Source organism: Pteropus medius, unplaced genomic scaffold (genome assembly GCF_902729225.1).
Source record: "Pteropus medius unplaced genomic scaffold, Ma_sr-lr_union100, whole genome shotgun sequence".
Lineage (NCBI taxonomy): Eukaryota > Metazoa > Chordata > Mammalia > Chiroptera > Pteropodidae > Pteropus > Pteropus medius.
In genome coordinates, this window is record NW_024348419.1 from 3,933 (window position 1) to 10,743 (window position 6,811).

The 6,811-nt window shown below is 37.3% G+C and overlaps 2 pseudogenes; one reads left to right on the forward strand and one right to left on the reverse strand.

Annotated features, from left to right (window-relative positions):
- Positions 1 to 456: 456 nt before the first annotated feature.
- LOC120616345 (GTP-binding nuclear protein Ran-like) lies at positions 457 to 1,099 on the reverse strand (annotated as a pseudogene).
- A 1,973-nt stretch (positions 1,100 to 3,072) lies between these two features.
- On the forward strand, positions 3,073 to 3,191 carry LOC120616346 (uncharacterized; annotated as a pseudogene).
- Positions 3,192 to 6,811: the final 3,620 nt, after the last annotated feature.

Below are 6,811 nucleotides of genomic sequence, written 5' to 3' on the forward strand. Positions count from 1 at the left end.
GAAGTAAGAGAGCGTGATGCCTCTAGCTTTGTTATTTTTTCCTTGAGATTGCTTTGATTATTCAGGGTCTTTTGTAGTTCCATACCAATGTGATTAGTATTCTTTTTAATTGAAATACAACTTTATTCTGATTCTAAATGGAAAGGATTGCAAAGGACAGTAACAAACGAGATTTCACCAGTAAGTATTGGGATGTGAATGTAGCAGTCTTGTATTTGAAACTCAGTAAGGAAACAGCTGTTTTTCAAAGCAGGTAAATATGCAGGTGCAAAAAATGAAGGTATATTTAACTGCCACATTCACTCCGAAGGTCAGTCATCTCCTTCAGCATCCCAAAGATTAGGTAAATGTTCTGCTTAGGTATAGAACAAAGTGGCAAACATCCTGCACCACTGACATCACAGGACAGTTGCCTATAAAACTAGACTTCTGACACTCAGCTCCTGCTTCACTTTCTCAGATGCCGACATCCTCATCTGGCAGAACAGTTGTCTGAGCAACCTGTAGATCATGCTCAAGTGTGTTGCCAAAGCTGGGTCCATGACAGCCTCTGGTGGAGAAAGAGCAGGCATGGCAACAAACTCCAAGTTAGGTTCTCCTATTAGTTTTCTAGCGAGCCCGAGGAAGGGCTTTTCGAAGGTGTAGTTACTTTTGGCAGAAATGTCAACGTACCATAGATTCTTCTTTCAGTGGAAGACATTTGATTCTGCGTTAACTTTCTTGTCCTTAGTATCCACTTTGTTGCTACACAACATGATGGGGCTGTTTTCACATATTCGTACCAAATCTCTATGCCAGTTAGGCACATTCTTGTAAGCAACTCTTGATGTTACATCAAACATTATCATGGCACACTGGGCTTGGATGTAATAGCTATCTCTCAGTCCACCAAACCTCCTGCCCAGCCATGTCTCATGCATTGAAATTAACAGGTCCTCTGTCGGTGTGGAACACCAGAGTGGTCCACAACACCCCAGGTAGCTTCATACTTCTTAAATTCACCAGTCAGCAGACATTTCACAAATATAATTTGTCTAGTCCCACCATCAGTAAGCAATACAAGTTTGAACTGAACTTGGGGTTCTCCTTGGGCAGCCATCATGTCGTTACTTCCAGAAGCATCTCTGGGTCCATCTGATGGAGAGCTCCAAATGTGGTGAATCTTTGTTCTCTTTTTTGAAAAATGCCTTTGAGGTTTTCAAGGGGATTGCATTAAATCTATATATTGCTTTGGTTAAATGGTCATTTTAACTATGTTAATTCTTCCAATTCATGAATATGAAATATCTCTTCATTTCTTTGTGTCCTCTTCAATCTCTTTCAACAATGTTTTGTTTTGTAGTTTAAGTACATAAGTCCTTCAGTTCCTGTGTTAAGTTTATTCTTAGGTATTTTATTCATTTGTTGCAATTGCAAATGGAATGAGTTGCTTCCTTTCTTTTTCTGCTGTTTCATTTTTAGTATATAGGAACATGACTGATTTTGGTACATTCATTTTGTCTCCTGCAATATCACTGCATTTTATTGTTTCTAATAGTCTTTTGGTGTAGTCTTTAGGGTTTGCTATATAGAGAATCATGTCAGCTGAAAAAAAGTGACAATTTGAGTTCTTCATTCCCAATTTGGATGATTTTATTTCTTTCTCTTGCCTGATTGGTCTGGCTAGGACTTCCAGTACTATTTTGAGTAACAGCGACAAGAGTGGGCATCCTTATCTTGTTTCTGATCTTAGAGGAAATGCTTTCAGTTTTTGACCATTGAATATGATATTAGCTGAGGGTTTGTCATATATGGCTTTTATTCTGTTAAGGTTCTTTCCTTGTATTGAGTGTTTTAATCATAAATGGATGTTGTATCTTACCAAATGCTTTTCTTCATTTGTTAATATGAGCATACGACTTTTATTATTTATTTTGTTAATGTAGTGTATCGCATTGATTGAGTTGCAATTGTTAAACCATTCTCGTGCTCCCGAAATGAACCCCAGTTGATCATGATGTGTTACCTTTCTAATATATTATCGTATTCAATTCACTGGTATTTTGTTTTGAATTTTGCATCTATATTCATTAGAGATTTTGGTCTGTAATTTTCTTCTTTCTGTTGCCCTGCCAGGTTTTGCTATCAGGGTAATATAGGCCTCATAAAATGGGTTAGGAAGTATTTCTTTTTCTTCAATTTTTGGAAAAGTTTGAGAATAAGAGATATAAAATATTCTTCGATTGATGGCAGAATTCACTAGTGAAGCCATCTGGTCTGGACTTTTATTTTTTAGGAATTCTTTGATGACTTTTAACCTCCTTGCCTTTGATTGGCCTTTTTAAATTTTCCAATTTTACATGATACAGACTAGGAAGGTTGTGTATTTCTAAGAACGTGTCCATTTTTCCTAGATTATCAAATTCGGTCGCATATAGCCTTTCATAGTATTCTTGTATAGTCCTTTGTATTTCTGTGGTGTCCAATGTAATTTCTTCTTTTTCATTTGTGATTTTGTTTATTTGAGTGTTTTTTTTCCTTAGTGAGTCTAGCCAGAAGTTGGTTGGTTTCATTTATTCAAAAAGCAACTTTTTGTTACATTATTTTTTCTATTGTCTTTTTTGTTCTCTATTGCACTTAATTCTGCTCTAATCTTTATTATTTCCTTTGTTCTGCTGACTTTGGGTTTTGTTTGTCTTAAAGGTGATGTGTTTATTTAGATTTTTCTTGTTTTCTTTTTTGTCTTTATTGAAATATAATAGACAATCAGTTGCTTGTATTTTCACTATACAATTCAGTGAGGTTTTTTTTCCAATTATATTTGGCGTATGATAATACACCCATTTCCGTTGTATAGTATAGTGATCAGAGATCCACAAACTCTCAAAAGTGATCACCCCACTAAATCTAGTACACCTCTTCCCTATTACATAGTACAATATTATTAACCATCTTCTCCGTACTATACTCTGCAACTCCATGTCTATTCTGCAACTATCCATTAGTACCTCTTAATCAATTTGTCTATTTTTTTTTTTTTTTTGTCGCCCGAAACTCCCTCCCATCTAGTATCTCTCTAAAATTTTCTGTATTGTCTACAGGCATGCCACCCTGAACGAGCCCGATCTCGTCTGATCTCAGAAGCTAAACAGGGTCGGGCCTGGTTAGTTCTTGGGTGGGAGACCACATTGGAATACCAGGGGTTGTAGGCATAAAAAAGTAAAATAAAATATAAGAGATCGTAAGCTGATAAGTCTGTGCAATCTGTGAAGTCAACCAAGGGTTGCCTCGTCTAAAAAATAAATAAATAAATAAATAAATAAATAAATAAATAAATAAATAAATACTCTCTGTATCTCTGAATTTATTTCCACTTTTGTTGTTCTTGCTGATTTTGTTCTTTAGATTCCACATATACTTAAACTCATGCAATATTTGTCTTTGTCTATTTGACCCATTTCATTCAGCACAATCCTTTCTAGGTCCATCAAGGCAATATATTATTCCAACCCCTTCCTTTTAGTTTCTGTGTGTCTTTTAACCTGAAGTGAGTTTCTTGTAAACAGCATATGTATGGGTCCTGTTTTCTTATCCATTCAACCACCCAATGTTTTGGTTGGAGCATTTAATTCTCTTCCATTTGAGGTACTCGTAGACAAGAATGTAGTTAGTACCATTCTTTATTCCTGTTTTTGATACATGTTTTTCATTCTTAAGGAATTCTCTCCAACATTTCCTGTAATATTAGCTTCGTGATGATAAATTCTTTCAGCTTACTATTGTCTGGGAAGCTCTTTATCTGTCCTTCAACTCTGAATGAGAGCTTTGCTGAATAAAGTATTCTTGGTTGTGGCTCCTGGGTTTTCATCATGTTAAATATTTTGTGCGAGGCTCTTCTGTCTTGCATGGTTTCTTTTGAGAAATAAGCTGCCAGGCTTATGGGTGCTCCCTTGTAAGTGAGTAACTGCTTTTCTCTTGCTGTTTTTAAGATTCTCTCTTTGTATTTAACCTTTGGCATTTTAATTCTGTTGTGTCCTGGTGTGGGCCTCTATGACTTCCTGGACTGGGGGACTCTATGAGCTTCCTGGGGTTTTATGTCTATTTCCTTCATCAGGTTAGGGAAGTTTCCCATCATTATTTCTTCAAATACCTCTTGAACATTTTGTTCTTCTTCAGGTACTCCTATGACATGGATATTTTACCTTTAATAGTGTCCCATAGGCTCCTTAAATTATTATTATAGTCTTGACTTCTTTTATCTTGCCATTCTGATTGAGTGGCCTTGACTTTCCCATTCTCCCTGTAGGTCATTCGATCCTCTTCTTTATTCACTTTGTTTATTCCATTTAATATCCTTCTCATCTTAGATAATGTGTTCATTTTTGAGTGATTCCCTTTTATAATTTCCATTTCCGTTCTCATGTTTTTTATCTTTTTGTTGAAGTTCTCACTGAATTCATCTACACGTCCCACAAATTAATTGAGCACCTTCATAACTGGTGTTTTGAATTCTGCATATGTTAGATTGCTTGACTTCATTATTTCTGGATCTGTATTCTGTTCTCTCATATGGTTCCTGTTTCTTTTTCTTCTCATTTTGGCTGCCTTTTTGTGTCTGTTTCTATGTACTTAGCAAAGCTCTTACGTCTCCCAGTCTTACTAGGGTGGATTTGTGTAGAAGATGTCCAGTGACACAGTCCTGAGCGAGGTTCAGCTGTAGGCAAAGTTTAGCCCAAACCTGTGCCACTCTGGGGCCACCTGTTAAGATTCAGCAAGCAATCCACAGGTGCTGTGCTTAAAGTTGCCTCTAAAGGCCACATCAAAAACCAAATCTAGCTGCCAGCAGCGTGAGTCTAGGCATTGCTCAGCAAAGGGCACTTGAGTAAGTGAGGACATACCTAGATGTGGCTGGAGTGTGGCTGCGAGTTGGGAGAGGTGGAGTTTCAGGGAATCTTCTGGGCAGAGCAATCTCTATTATCCAGTTTGGTGACATCTCCCGCTATGATTCTGCAGAGTCTGCTCACTAGAATGCGGGAGGGCTCAGCAGAGGAACATGGATACCACCGGCACTTTGATACAGAGTGAGTCTCACTTATGCCCTCAGTCTGACAACTCAGTGTCCTCCTATAAATCCCTGGTGCTCCCTGCGCAGCCGAACAGGCACTGGTGCTCAGAGCGAGTCGGTCTGTCACTGAGAAGTCTTCTCACAGACACGGCCCCTTTCAGCAGTGTCTGCAGCTGCCACTGCCATAGCCTCTGTCCCTTGTAGCCACTCAGGACTGGGCAGGCTCGTGTTCTCGCCCCATCCTACCTTCTACTGCTGCAAGGTGATTTCTTAGATTCTCTCTAATTGTATGGCTTGTTCATCTAGATCCCAGGTGATTTTTCTTTGCGGTTGGCTCCTTGTTTCTGTCACAACTTTGATTTGGTCGCCAGAGGGATGAACAGAGCCTTTGTCATTAATGCCATTTATTTCCCTTCTCAATTTTTCTTGTTTTTTGAGGCAGGCCTGTGATGCTATAAACTTCTCTGTTATCACTTCTTTGGCTGCATCCTCAATTTTTGATATGTTGTAGTATATTCATTTGTCTTTGTGTGTATTTTTCGAGGTCTTATATTTATTATTTGGCCCAGTCAACGTTCAGAAGGAATTCGTTTAGTGTCTACATATTTATGGTTTTTCCATATTTCTTTTTGCAATTGATTTCTAGTTTCAGAGGATTGCGGTCAGAGAATGTGCTTGGTATGATTTCAGTCTTCTTAAACTTGTTGAGACTAGATAGTGCCTCAACATATGGTGTATCCAAGAGAATGTTCCATGTGCACGAGAGAAGAGTTTACTTTCTGGTGTTTTGGTATGAAAAACTCTGTAAATATTGATTATGTTCATTTGTTCTAATGTGTCATTTAAAGTTGATATTTCCTTAGCTAATTTTTCTTTTGAGATGATCAATCCATTCATGTCAATAGGATATTTAAGTACCCTACTCTAATCGTACTCTCATCAGTCTTCTCTCCTTTAGTTCTCTTAGTAATTTCTTATGTCTTTTGGTGTTCCCAGGCTGGGTGCATATACATTAATAAGTGTTATGTCTTCTTGATGTATTGTCCCCATTATCATTAAAGTGTCCACCTTTGCCTCTTGTTACCTTTTTATCTTAAAATTGATTTTGTCTGATATAAGTAAGGTTACAGCACTTTTCTCTGTATGCCATTTGCTTGGAGTATCATCTTCCACCCCTTCGCTTTGAGTCTATGTCTGTCTTTGCAACTGAGAAGGGTCTCCTAAAGGCAGTAAATAGTCAAGTTTCGTTTTTTGGTCCATCCCACTACTCTATGCCTTTTAATTGATGAGTTCAGTTCATGTACATTTAGGGTGATTTTCGATATATGAGGATTTCCTATACCCATTTTATCTTTTGTTTTCAGGCAGCTCTGTGTCCCCATTGTTCCTTTGCCCTTGTGTTTCTGTGTGCTCTTTTAGTTTGATGGTATTCAATAATTTTTCCTTTGTCTTATCTCTTTTCTTTTGTTACTCGTCAAATTTCTAGATTTTTGTTTTGAGATTGCCATTAGGTTTGTGGGAAAACAGTATAATATGTACAACAGTTCTTTTTCTTCTGATTTCATCTTATCGCCATTGACTTGTGCAAGTTTAGTTCTCTCTCCGTTCCCCTTTTATATTTTTGTTGTCATAAATTATCCCTTTATGCTCACAATTTATCTCTTTTATGCTGTGTTTATTTTTAAATGCAGTAACTATCGTCTTCTTTTTTAAAAGTAATTTTTTTCCTCCTTTAACCTTCATGTTAGATGTAAGAATTTAATATCC